The sequence below is a fragment of the Ambystoma mexicanum genome, chromosome 1q (assembly GCF_040938575.1).
Source record: "Ambystoma mexicanum isolate Mex_15411 chromosome 1q, UKY_AmexF1_1, whole genome shotgun sequence".
Classification (NCBI taxonomy): Eukaryota; Metazoa; Chordata; class Amphibia; order Caudata; family Ambystomatidae; genus Ambystoma; species Ambystoma mexicanum.
In genome coordinates this window covers 228,185,885-228,200,618 of record NC_090922.1, presented here as the reverse complement: position 1 = coordinate 228,200,618, position 14,734 = coordinate 228,185,885, and the positions used below count along the sequence as shown (strand labels likewise).

General features: G+C 45.4%; 1 long non-coding RNA gene across 1 annotated transcript in view; it reads left to right on the top strand.

Moving 5' to 3' along the window:
• The window catches only part of LOC138526916 (uncharacterized), a 219,580-nt gene extending 207,590 nt beyond the window's left edge, over positions 1-11,990 (top strand). Inside the window, exon 2 of the long non-coding RNA XR_011283775.1 lies at positions 11,818-11,990. This is a non-coding gene — a long non-coding RNA (uncharacterized lncRNA). The remainder of the gene's footprint in view (positions 1-11,817) is intronic.
• The last annotated feature ends 2,744 nt before the right edge of the window (positions 11,991-14,734 follow it).

Sequence of the window (14,734 nt, the reverse complement as noted above, 5' to 3'; positions counted from 1 at the left end):
ACCCTCATTCACCCACTCCTTCCTCCGGGCCACAACTGAACCTTTGCAGACTTGCTTTCCGACTCTGTACCATCATGATTGAGCACCCCCTCACTCACCGTATTAGGTGATCTGAACATCTGGTTCAAATCCCCTTCCAACCCTATGACCCATCACGTCATTGACAACCTGGAATCCCTCAATTTGTCATAACTTATATCGGGGCTCACCCACAGAGCAGGTCACACCCTGGATGCAGTGTTCAGCCATAGCTCTCAACCATTTGTGTCACAAAGGCGGGTGAAAACACCCGATTTTATTTTTGGCGGGTGAGAGGCCCATTGAAATTAATGGGCATGCAGGAGGCTTGGCGGGTGAGTCAGCTGTTTAGAAGGCGGGTGACACCCGCCAAAAGCGTGTGAGTTGAGTGCTATGGTTCAGCTCCACCAATTTAATCTCCCCCCTCCGCAGCCACCCCTTAATCTGGACTGATCACTCTGCCATCTACTTTCCACTCCAAACACGTGACCCTCCCACACACCACTTCACACTGAACCCGACCCTCCCGGATCCCCCTTTGGAACAAGGTAATTATCTCCCTACTCCCTACTCTCCTACTCTCCCTACGCTCCTCCCCTTCCTCACTCCCCCTACAAGGAGGAAACCCTCTCCCAACCACTTTGACCAATGGATTTCTGATGCCCTCTGGCTGCTCACTCCCACCAGATCCGCCTCCCTCCATACAAGTCTTTTCCCCAGGTGTTTAACCCCCTCCCTCAAATCACGCTAAACCCTCAACCACAGCATGGACGCCAATGGTGGGCCTGCCTTTCCCCAAAAACAAAGCCACCTTTGCTAAACAGACCAGGGCCTACAGAATGGAAATCACGAAAGCCGAAAAAACATTCCATAGTTCCAGCATCTCCAACGCCAACAACCCCTGTAAGTAACTCCACAAGATTATCACAGAGTTCAAGACCCCTCTCTGTGCACTCCTCGCCCCCTGTCTCCCACACACTCTGCAATTCCCTGTCAGACCACTACTTTAACATAGCCATTGGAAGAAACATCTCCCCATCATCAAAATTAGCTACCTTCCCCCTAATAGCCTCTCCACAGTCCCTGTATGCCCAGCACCTGACACGTTTCCCGCATGCCCCCACCCCTGACACATTCCCTGTTCCGCTCCTTTTCTGCCATCTCCCACCACAAAATCCTAAGACTCCTCTCAAATAGCCGCTCCACAGTCTCCTCTGGAGACCGTTGCTCTACCACTCTCCTGAAGAACATTCTCTCTTCCACATGTGCAGGCAGACTTGCTAGATCCTTATTCAACCACTCACGTACATCAGGCATCTTCCTGGAAGCATACACAACCTCTCACCTCAAACCTTTCTTAAAAAGGCTCTCTCTTGACCCCCTCCTCCTCTCCAATTTGTGTCCCATCTCTAACAATCGCTTCATTGCCAAACACCTGAATTGCACAATTTACGCCCAGCTTAGCTTCTTTGCAGAATCCCACGGCCTTCTAGACCCTCCTCAATCAGGTTTCAGACCCCTCCATGGAACCGAATCATCCCTTGTCTCAATCTGGGACAACCTGCAAAGAACAGCAGATTCAGAAGACTGTGTCACACTCATACTTCTGGGCCTCTCGGCAGCCTTCGACATGATCAACCACACCACTATCACTAACAGACTCTTCTAGATGGACAACCCCTTTCCTCTCTGACCGCTCCCAAATAACTATTCTCCATCATTTCTCATCTGTACCCCAGCATGTTCCTGATGGAGTCCCTCAGGGAGCTTCCCTGTCCCCACCCCTTTTCAACCTTTACATATCCCCTCTCCCTGGACGCATCCACTCCCGCATCCTCACCTGCTACAGCTACTCTGATGACACACAGATCATTCTCAAGATCCTTAACTCTCCGTCTTCACACCACCCAGATCTTGCATCCTGCCTCACAGACATAGATTGCTGGATGATAAACAACAACCTCCTCCTCAACCCTGGAAAAATTGAAATCCTAATCTGCAGCAAAACTGCTCTCCTTCCCCAACCCACCCCTTGACAGCCCTGATTAAACCCGCACCCGCTACATCATCCTCAGATCAGAGCTAACCCTACCCCTATCCCGCCACATTACTGCCATCTCCAGATCTTGCCACTTCTACCTCTGCATGCCCAAGTCAATGGAATCTCAGCAATCATGGCCATCATCCTATCCTGCATAGACTACATCTCCCTTAGTCAAGGTGCTCCTGCCTTTTAACTCAGAAAATGCCAATGGATCCAAAACTCTGCAGCAAGTCTCCTTCTTGCACTCTCCCCCAGAGATTACATCTCTCCTGCCCTGAGGGATCTGCACTGCTCCCCATAAGCCACTATGCCTTTTTCAAAGCCATGTGCATTACCCATCTTGCCCTACGCAAGAAAGGCCCTCATTTCCTCCAAAATAAATGTACATGCTACCGCACCAACTGAATCCTAAGATCAGGTTCCGCAAACCTCCTTTCAATTTCTCAAGACTAGGAGGCTCCTAGTACCCACCGTCTGGAACTCCCTTTTCCTCACCCTCCAACGCATAGAGGACCACCTCTTCTTCAGGCAGACCCTTACAGCCTTGCTCTTCCCCATGACCTAAAACCCAGCCGCCACCCTTAACAGTCATGCACAGGCCTCCAGCTGCTAAACCCATCGTGATTCTGTCTTCACTCCACTGTCTCTCATCTGAGCCCTGCTGCAACCCTCCCACTCCTTCCCTCTCCTGTGCCATTGCTCCGCCGCACTCTATCAGACTAGCCAGGGTATGGCACCCAGAGGAGCCTTGGGGCGTCCATCATTCCCGACTTGGAAGACCCTCGTAAATGGGCTAGGAATTGCACCTGCATGGATTTGAGGGTGGGCAAAAAGTGTCGCACTAAGATTATTCTGTCAGGGTGGGCAATGTGTTGTCCCTTAATGGACTTGGGGGAGGACTTCGGGTTGCGTTTGGATTACCTAAGGGGCGGGCCATGTATTACTCTTTAATGCCTGCTGTGGATGGGCATTTTCTCTGGAGTTGAATTGTCTTGATTGGGGTAATGTGTTGAAGTTGGACTGAGGGTGGGCAATATAATACACTTAGATTGAGGGCGGGAAATGTGTTGCACTTGGATGGACTTGGGAGTGGGCTATGCGCTGTATTTGGACTGTTTAGGGGAGGGCTATGGACTACTCTTTAATGCATTTCGAGTTTGGACTCTCTCTGCACCTGAACTGTCTGATGGGGACAATGTATTGCAGCTGGACGGACTTGAGGGTGGGCAGCGTATCACACTCAGATGAACACTGAAGAGGGTCAATATATTGCCCTCAGATTGATACACAGAATGGGCATTTTCTACACATGGCGGAATTCGCTGGCGATAGCCTTTGTATAGCACTTGGAAATGTTGTGCGGGTGACCAGGATGCTGCACTTAGTCAAGTCCATGAGGGCGACAAAGTTCGGTTTTGTAGTCGACCAGGGTGCGGCAACTCGCCAAGTCCATGAGGGCGACCAAGTTATGGTTTCTAGGCTATTGTAGAATGTGATCCACTACATGTAACACAGGTGTTCACAGAATGCCGCTTTACGGTTAAGTGGGGTCTTGAATGTAGCCACCTAATGATAGCTCGACGCATGCAGAATGCACCCACCAATAGTTCTCCACCGAGATGTATTAGAATTGGCTGCATTTACCAATTCTAGGCTTTCCCTTGATTACAACCAATGCCTATTTTCCTCTCGCATTCAACACCTTTGGAATTAGCCAAATGCCTGGCCTCACTGCGCACACATCTGCTTTCACATACAACTCAAATGACACTCTGCGTAATGCTGCTGCCATACAGTCGTCGAAGTGTACAAAAAGAAGTAGTGGAACTATGTTGCCTGCTGGCCTGTCCACGCTCCCCACAAACCCCATTGCAATGTGCCCTCTCATGTGCAGTACTAACCCCATACTTGGGTCATGCTTTTCCTCCATTCCACCCCCACCACTGTGTAAAGGCTGAACACAGTAAAAGAAAATACAAAAATGCATTTTAAAAGACCCCACTAATTTTATTCATTGTCCCCCACAGCATGCAGCTTTAAGCATTCTCCCCTTTCTAATCACCCACTGCTTTCTCCTCTTATGAGGCATGCTAAAGATTAAAACAAACCCTCCCACCTACCCATTAATTGCACGTTCAGCTGCGCTTGCAATATTTTCACGTTAAATTGCTTAAATGCAAAAGCAAATGTCTGATTACTGCAGGAGCAGGGCTATGATGACGCTTGGGAATAGGCTTTGTCCCAAGCGGGCCACAAAAAATATAAAATTAATCCAGAAGTTCTGTGATAGCTCACCGTAATTTGAGGTTGGAGCTGATAGAGTAGGTCCCAGGTTCGAATCCCGTTAGGCGAACGAAAGAAACAAATGTGCCTGTGGTTTAAGGGATCGTTTCAACTTATTATGCACTTTATCGTGCAAGTTCAAACTTATTCCTGCACTTTAAAAAGAAATAAAACATTCCGGAATTGTTTATTTTTATTATGAAAGTATAGGAACGTTAAAACTTAATAAAAAAAGTAGAGGAGCACTGCTCCCAACTGCTCCCACCCACTTTGACTACTGCTGCCATAAGAATGGAGCTACCTTTCACGACAAAAAATTCAGACCGTAGCTACACACATAATTAACTATCCTCTTACACACACTCACCCTCTTATCTCCCTAGTGTACCTCTCTCCAGCCATACACATGCCAATTAGACATGGTGGATAGAAGGGACTCTGCCAAGCCCTCATAACCTCAATGGCCATTATGCACACACGCATACTGGCACCTCCTAACTTTTCCAGACTTGGGATTTCGGTACCTTTGAGGGCGTTCAACCTACAGCGCATAGGGACCATACCCATGGGGAAAGGTGCTATACAAATGACGAAATGAAAAATGAAACGAAATAATATCAAAACAAAACTGGCAGGCGTCCACTCAGAAAAGGGTTCAGCAAATCACTTGCCATCTCAGGCTTTTTAGAGTATTCCTGCACACTTCTTTAGTCTTTGTTATGGCTGGGGTCTTGGCAAAGTCTGGGTTCCCGCGAAAGGGAATTACCAGGCCCGCCAACGTCAGAATGGCCAGGTAAATCCCCTTTTGCGGGACCCGGACCTGAGTTTGGGGGTAGCCATGCTGCTAAAAATGGCATGGCTACCTCCAAACTCGTAATGAGGCCCAATGTGTTTCAAAGCGCTTCACAGCAAGGGCGGAACCAAGGCAAAAATGCAATGACATTCTTACAGGCCATGAACAACAAGAATGTAAAATTAACTATCATGCTCGACCTGGCGACATTTCAGATAGAGCAAGTGCAAAGACACAGATAGGAAGGAATGGGAAACAGACATGCGACTACCATACTAGGCCTGACGACATTTCTTGTAGAGCAAGAATTTTACAAGAGGAGAGAGAGAAGGGACGAGACGGAGGGAGAGGAACAAAACAAGTGACTATCGTACTAGGCCTGACGACATTTCAGATAGTGCTGGAAGGGGGGGGAATCCATATTTTGTCTCCTTAGTTTGGCCCCCACGTCTCTTCTTTTGATTCTCTTTCATTAACTCTTCTCAATTTAGCACCACTCTGTCCTGTCACCCAAACAGTCCGAAGGTTTCTGCTTCCTTTTATGCTATGACTGACAGAGTGGCTGAATTACTGAGGGCTCTGATTCCTAAGTCTTTTTCCCCATTATCTGTATAAATAGTGATTGGCCGTGGCTGAATGGCTCCCTAACTGTGTCGCCATTTTTCATTGTTCCCTGTAGGTGTTGTGCATTTTTTCTAAGCAAGGAATGATGTGTGCTCTGAATCCCACAGCCGAAGTTACATATACCCTATCAGCGATGGTGAAATCGGGTGGTTCAACATGGCGGCTCACACACCCAGATCTGCGGCCACCCGCAACTCTCTGAGTTTCTTTCACTCTGGGATAAGAAAATCAAAAACCCAAAAATCAGGTTATGGATGTCATGCCCAACACAGAAGTATGTTCCAGTTTCTGAGCATTTCTTCAATCTCAGTAAACATTTAGTTGTCCTTGGTGATATCACACATTTCCCCTGGCTAGTCTGAAGCTTTCTAAGTGGGCAACAATAGTTCTTCGAGTCCCAGCTTGCTGCTTTACTGTAAATCGGCATTCAGGCAAATTCAGCAAAGGCGCCAGTCCCGGGAGGCTGAGGGGAACATGAAAGCCAGGCAGCACGCATCAGTAGCAGACAGTTCCTGCCCCTCGCCAACAACTCTAAGATGGCTGATGCTTGCTGATGGACCACCACAGCCTGAGATGGGCACAGACAAACAACACCTCCTCCCAGTGTCTGTCCTCACAGACGGACCAGAACGTGTAGAGCAACAGAATACATTACACAAAGTCACATTTAAAAGTGTTTAATATAGTTGTCAAAATGAGTATGGGATAAATGGCGGAAGGACTTGGCTTTATTTAGAAAATAGAATATGTTTCCTAACTTGATCAATCCAAACAAAAGGTGATGATTAGGAAAAAAATATAGTCTATTCAGGTTTCCTATTTATTAGGGATATTGGTCTCTCCCTGGTTCCTGAAATAAGCACTGGCTCTGGGATGTAGTAGCCCACATGCCTTTCGGCAACAGGATGGGCATGGCATTGACTCCTACAGTAGTAGGGGTTTATCTAAACATTCTAAACATGAATGGTGTGTTCTTGAATGGAAAAAAAGCGAAGGAGGGGCACACTTTAGCGCAGTCAGGTTTCCTGGCATTTTCTGGATCTGGGTCTCCCACTGGATCTATGATCTAAATATAGCTTCCAACCTGCTTCTTGGCAGTAGGTGGGGCATGGTATGAGTGTCTATAGGTGTTATGGGGTGATCTAAAATGGAAAAGGGAGTTCCTGACCTGGAACCGTCTAAGTAAAATGTGCTGGTGGGGAGTAGCCAATACTGTACTCAGGTTTACTATCTACAAGGGGTACACTGTATCTCTGATCTAAGGAAAGACTCAGGGATATGGTGCCCAGCACACTTATTGACACAGTCACAGGTGTATAGCATCCATCACATTTCATGATGCAATCACAGGAGTGTAGCACCCAGCACACTTCCTGACACAATCACATGGGGATAGCATCCAGCACACTTCTCGACACACTAGCATGGTATAACACCCAGCACACTTCCTGGTGCACTCACAGGGTTATATCGCTCATCATGCTCATGGATAAAGCACCCAGCTTGTTCCTGCACTGTCAAACAGTCACATGAATTCAGCGCTCAGCCCACTCGTTAAATCCTTCCACTGATCAAGTCCCTGGCTTACATATGTCGGCTCTTCTTCAGAGTCTCTGGTAGAAACCACCCTACTTGCTGTTTAAAGGAATTATTGCCCAGCTCACTCTAGTAGGGCTATAGATCCCAGTTTACTCCTGAAGGGCTATAGTGTTCCACACTCTTCCTTAGGAATATAGTGGCAAGCTCACTTCTGGAATGATATATTATATTGCCCATCTCATGTGGCAGATTCAGGACTGTTGGTTCCCATTTCTCTTAGGCTTTCATATGCACTTCAGAGTCTTAGCTTCTGCAGGTGGGCCAACTAGCATAGATGCCCCTCACAGCCTCCCTAGAATAGTTCACCAGGGCGTCTGGACTCCTGTTTGCATGGCCTCTGCTGCAGTTAACTGCTGCCTTGAAACTAAGCTATCCTCCTATCCTTTTATAGGGGACGACCTCCATGCTGCCTATGTTTCCTGGGGCAATATTGTTTAGTGGTGGTTTGACCCTCTTCAGCCGTTTCTGAGTCCCGATCAACTTCTCAGTTAATGGATCTCACATGCGGCTCATTGGTGCATCTCCAAGACTATAAGACCTTGATAACCATCTTTGGAACAGGTGTAAGTTCATGCTTGCAATCCTGGCTCTGCAGCAGCTCTCTGTGATCTCCTTGCTGCTCTCCTCTCCTTGGCATGCCTGGTCTCTCCTGCTCGCTTCTCCAGTCACAATGCAATCTGACAGGCCGAATCTGGCATATGTGATCCTGGTGCGAAGGCCAGTATACACCCTGAAAAATGAGCAGTATTCCTCCTCCTTCTCAGGATAAGCTCTGCTAGGGTCCCATGAAGGATGTGGACCCCACAGAATGGGCTGTATTCTACCCCAACTGGCGCCAGTGCTTGGTTCTCAACGTGTTTCAATCTGGCATGCCTTTGTGTGTCGAAACTGGAACATGGCTCCCCACTATTCAGGTTGGCTGGTTTCTTCTTACTGTAGACTTTCAAGTCTGTTTTTTTGTCCTGGTGACATGCCTGCAGCGGTCCCATCTGGTGTACGGTCCTCCTTGGGGTAAGATGCCTCTTGGCTGTTGTGGGTGCGGCTGAGGGTTCTGCTTGTGGCCTCTCATGATATGGGATCCCTGTCATTGATCCCATGCACTGTTGAGGTGCGGACCTCTGGAACGGGGGTCTGGCTACCCGAGGGATCCACCATCCCCAATGGGGGCCTGCTTTAATCTGATGAGGGGCTATGGTTTTGGAGGGGCTCTGTGACTCCCACCCTGCAGTGGCTTTGAGTAGCCAGTGGCATGGCCATATGGCTCTTATAGCCCCCTCTCCTCAGAGTTACGCTAAAGCTAAAGTAGCTCATGAGAGAGGAGAGCAGGGAGAAGAAGCATCAAGTCTGCGTGGAGCGCTCCTTGAGAACCTCTCACCATTCACACCACACCACACCCCAACCGTTTACACTCATGTAGCCGCACACCTGGGTGAAATAGAAAGCACACAGGCACGCAGCCAGCATTAGCGGATTACTCAGTCCACCACACACCGACACGCAGTCCTGAATATCGTAGCCCACAGCATGATTTTTCTGCATGGTGCCGACAAGTGATTTTTGCTGATAGGATTCAACATCGGAGGATAAGAAGAATTGAGGATAGCACAGGGGCAACACGCAGAGCAACAGAGGTTCGATCTCAGATCTGCGCTAAGTAACCAAACTCAGGTACAGTATTAGGCGCGTTATAGAAAAACAATTAAAAATATAAAATAAACATCAATCACTACTCCATAAAGGTTAATTAAAGTGTTTCTATAGCTCGGTCTGTTATTTTATGCACTGTTATTTGTTATAGAGTCAACATACTACAGTATTTCAGAAATCTAGAACCGATCAGTGCTCCAAACCCAGACATCGACTAGCCGTACAAGGCCATACCAATGACAATAGACAATTCACAAATGCCATGTAAGATAGGAAAATGTAGCACAGCGCACTGGATTCACAGTCCAATGAAGGCCTCATCATATTGGCCAACATTTAGGAACACTCAGAGGGGAGATTTTGCACCAAGAAGAGGTAGATTTGTATTTGCTCCTTAACTGGCGTTGGAATGGAGTATGTTTCAGTAGAAATGTAAAAAAAAAATCTTTGGAGACAATAGCAACCTTTTGGCTAAAACAACCAAATAGAAGTGACCTAATAGATAGGGGATACTCCACTGCAGAAGCTACAATATCTTAGACTCGGATCAGCAATTGCAGTAGCATGAGAAGGATTCCCACAAGAACCAGAGTCACATCCATGCCTCAATTACATAACCTCCACTGGGATGACCAAGAAAACTGTCTCAGCATTGTATAGAATGGCGTTGGAACCAAGGAAGGCGCAGGTGCCCAATGTTAGGGGGTCTGGGAGAGAGGCCTAGGGGCTACATTCACGGATTCACACTGGTCACAACTGGGCGGCCTCACGAAACAGGTGTCGCTTAATTCCAGGTTTAGGCTAATCCACTTTCAAATACTAAACAGAGTGCACCTTACCCCAGCTTGCTTGAAGAGAATGTATGCAACAGCCACAGGGAAATGCCCTAGGTCTCGGAGAGAAGAAGCCGACTTGATACACATGTTATGGTCCTGCAGGAAGCTCTTTGAATACTTATGTGGGGTCTGTGAGGCACTTGAAACTATGGTGGAGCAGTCGGTGGACTGGGAGCGATCGATATGTATATTGGGCTGTGTACTTAAAAGGAATGCATCGAAGCGCAAGCTTATTAACATTGGATTCTTACTGGCTAAGCGTGCCCTATTGAAGAGGTGGAAGAACAACTGAGGAATGGGTAAATGACATGGTGTGGGTGAAAGACCAGGAGGAAGTATACTCGGTTTTATACAAATTGTTCGTTTTACAACTGCTCGAATTACAATTGACCTTTTCACAATTGACCGAATTGTGAAGGTCAATTGTAACATATATGCGGGGGGAAAACCCTGCAACCCCCCACCCAATGCCAACCTCCCCCAAAACTCCTATATATATATATATATATATATATATATATATATATATTGGGTCAATTGTGAAAAGGTCAATCGTGACCCTTTAAACTCGGTCAATTGTTCATTCAAACAATTGTAAACGAACAATTTGGGTAATACCGTATACTCTAGCTAACTTCCCCGCACCAACAGTCCAAGAGATATATTGGGTGTGGATTCCGCCAATGCCTGAGCAACAGGACTGATACGAACAATAGTGAAAACAGAATAGTGTAATAAATGTTCAATATAACATACCTGTAAACTGCTTATATAATACTACCTGTGTAAAAGTGAATCTGCTGAACGAATGCTTTATGGTATTTTCTGTGCAACTTAAATAAAAGTTTTAAAAAAGAAATGGCCTAATAAATATTGAGTGTTGGTGGGAATGGGTCTCATGCTTCTATCACTATACTCTTCCTCAGGCAATTCCATGGGGGTACCTTGGATAGTCCAAAACCTGAGTCATTGAGTTTGTTGAGGTTCACTTATGAGTCCAATCAGAGTGTGTAGCACATCCCATTCTACAGAATGTATCAGAGTCCCAGAGGTCATTTTTATAAACTCCAGTGTTAGCCTGGGGTTGGGGGGGATTGGGGACCAGGGTGTGGGACTATTCTTTTTATTTTTTACAATAAGAGTTTCACTGATTTTAACAAGGAAATAAAAGTGAGATTTGTTACATCACAAATTATACAAAGAGTCCATCAAATTTGGCAACCATTACACACCTAAGTAGCTATTAGAGTTGGATTATATGCCTTCCGAGTGGGAAACAGTCGCTGTCAAAGGTTGAAGGTCATTTATCCCAGGGGAAAGTACTGCGGTCAATTTGAAAAAAAACAGTTGGGGATGGTGATTTTGCATGAGTCTGGCTCATCTTCCATAAAACAAATCATGAGTGACTGCTACACGCCAGGGGCCAGCATCCAGGGCCCATTTCAAACATTGGATAAGCCAACGACACCATCCCTGTCTCCATGGCGATCCCTCAGGGTATACACTGATCAATGGATGAAGTAAACTGGATTCTCAAACACAGTAGAAAAGAAAAAGAATCTTCTATGGCAATAACCCCATAGAAAATTAAAATGCATGTACAGAGCATGGTGTCCAGTCAAAGTTTCGAAACATTAGTTTCAAATGTCAAAAGGTCTGACACAAAAGTGTCAAAAAGAAAAGTTTTGAATTTATTTATTTAATATTAAAGGGTTTATTTTAATTTAGTATAGGTAAATACTTTTTAAAAAAAGAAAACAATTGAGGTTTGGAAAAAAAAAATGGACACTTTTTTTACGACACTTCAGTGTCGGAACTTTTGGCATTCAAAACTTTGACTGTTGAAACAGTCACTAGGAACCACTGAGCAGAGCTAGAGTCGTATTAATGTGTTAAATATTACTTTCTCAAGCAGTACATATTGTTGATTGACCGCATGGATCTCATGAAAATATATTGTTTTATTTCTCCAGCTTTGAATCAACCGTCTCCTTGAAGGTCGTCTGAAGAAACTGGGCAATGTGGACATTTGCAAAGAAGACCTATCTACAAGAGAAGTTCTGAATGCTCGGCGTTTTTGTGTTTATGGTTCATATCTTTTAATGACTGCGTGGTTCTCAGGAAATAAAATCACATATGTGTTGTTTTTTTTCGTCTTCGATTCTTCCATCTTTATAAAGGACGTTTGCAGAAGTTGGCCAATGCGAAGACTTGCAAAGATGACATTTTTACAACAGGAGTTCAGAATGTTTCACATCTTTGTGATTACAACTAGACTTTTCTTTTAAAGAGTGAAGGTCTCCGGTTCTTTGCTGTTGCAAAAGAGTAAGATGGACGCTTGTTGTGGCGCTGTAGAGAGTTATGGCATGTCCTGAACATTTATGTTCTAATTCACAAAGATGTGCACTGGAGCAAATGATTAAATGCCTGTGAGCACCTGTTACCCTACACCTGATTCGTACAGCCTCAAGCTGTAGAAAATCTGGAGGCATCTCTCAGATACTGATTGAGCAAATCTTTGTGAATCACATTTGCATGTGAGCATCTCAAAGATACTCTAGGTAGCTTCAAATCTGGTCCCGATTTAGGCTCTGTGAATTAGGTATAAGGGAGAGAATATGAGTGAGACATTTGAGATTCTTAGGGTCCACATCCTCTTTTGCTTGCCATTTTTCCTGTCTCAATCCCTCAAAGTTTGTACGTTCTACAGTTGCTCCAGCTTTAGGAACAGTATAAAAGGTATGCAAGTCATTTGCACTCCTTTGATTTTAATACAAATTATATTTTTTCATTTTCAAATCTAGAAATATTGGGCATCATTATGAGTTTGGAGGCAACTGAACAAACTGAAGGTGACAAATTATCTCCCGTTCTTCAGTCCTGATTATGAGGTGCCAGAATATACAAGGATTTATGACCTCCATAAAATGGAGGAATTACCTCAGGTGGATTTATCCCTACAGGTATTCCTCCGTTTCCCAGTGAAGCTCTACGGGCCTTCAGAATAGGGACTTACCACAACTCATATTCAGGAGGAAAGTCCACAGTTACCATTGGTGGAAACTCTCATTCCCAGTGGAAGAATTAGCACAGCTAATACTGAAAGACCAATACATGAGGCTTACTACAAAGAAATGGAAATAGCCAGTTACAAGGTCAAACAAAGTTTATTATAGTCGCGACTGGGTCTCAGCGCCCCACTATGCCTGCATACAAACACTGTGGTGGGACAGAGCCCCTGAGTCGTCAAAATCGTACACATATATACATTTAGAATCACATATGAAATGCTTGTCCAGCCCCCTCATATGATAGGGCCCATAGGGTTCATGACCTTTCCACACAGATGCTATGACTAAGGCAACAGCTTTGCATATTTCCCTGTCCTTCTACTGACAATTTACTGTCTGGGAGCAGGACAGATCAGTGCATGGGGGCATATCGTGTTCCCTGGTACCAGGTAACATTTGCTGCACAGCTTTTCTGTGTTGCTCCTAGAGCCTAAGGTCAGTCTGCTCTAAAGCTCGGGAATAGGGTTTTCACTAAAGGAGCACGGTTTAACTGTACATTACTACAATTAATAGCTCAGCGGGGAAAACATGGTCAAGACAGGCGGGTACCTACTTGTAGATTAGCTATGCTCCTGCGAAGGCTACAAGGTTCTGCAGTGTAAAACAAACAACACGCTCAGCAGATTGTGCAATCCTGTCTCGTAAATATCGGAAAGTTCATACCGCAGTCTTCTACCATGTTTAGAGCAAAAAACAAAGAATGAGCAGGGCACTGAACATTGCATTCAAGATGGCGGATGAGACAAAATGGCAACATGACCATAGAATAGATTTGTAGTGTGATGTGAAATGCGAATGTGCTTAGGCCAATATGCATACTAGATGGGATACTAAACTGAATACATTTTCACAAACCCTCATTTTGGCCTAAGCCAAGAGCATCATCCAAACATGGCATCTTCAGATGACCAGGATGCAGTGTCATCATCAGAACACTCCGAGTCATCACTGTCATAAACGTTGATGGACATAATCTCTTTTATGGCAACGTCCTGCATGATCAGTGCATTGGTGACATGTACAGGCAAGTGTGGGCCTGGTTTCAGTTTCACCAATGAACGTGCACAACAATCCCCTATCATGGAACCCAGGACAGGTAAACATTGGATACAGCAGCAACAGAATATAACTATACTAAGGATAATAGCTAGAACAGAGACTATCTTCCACCCCCAAAGTCTGCAGTAAACTCCCGAACCATGTGTTGAGATCCCAATCACCTCGGGGGAATGTGTACTTCTGAACCCAAAATCTGTAATCTCTTGATCACTTGGAAAATGGTGGGGGGGAAATCAGGTACATAAAGGTAACACGCGGACCCGACCATTTTGCATACACCAGCACGCTCAGCCAGGATGACGTCTAACACCATCCTGTTCTGAAGAGCTTCCAGTTTAATGGCATTTTGTTCCAACGTCATATTGAACATGATATCAGTAGTCACATTGATAGTTTTCTCCAAACTACTAGCCAATTTCCTAATATCTTGAGAGTTGATTATCTGTTGATTATCTGTCCCTAGAATTGAACCATGGACTTGGCAGTGTGTCCCAATACCTGCAGGGGAGTGTCACCTTCTCTTTCCCTTCTAGGACAAGTTTTCAAGATATCAGTGGTGGAAGTGATACATACCCCAGGTAAAAGTATTCCCAGATAACATGTACCCTGCCAATCTTTAGGTAACCAAGGATAAGCTTCACTCCCGCAAACAAAATAGATGGAACTCCCTATATACAGAGGCCTATCCTCTTTCACTAGAACAGCTGTGTTCATCCATTTATCATAGGAGCCCATAGGACAGGAACCTTCCTTTCATAAA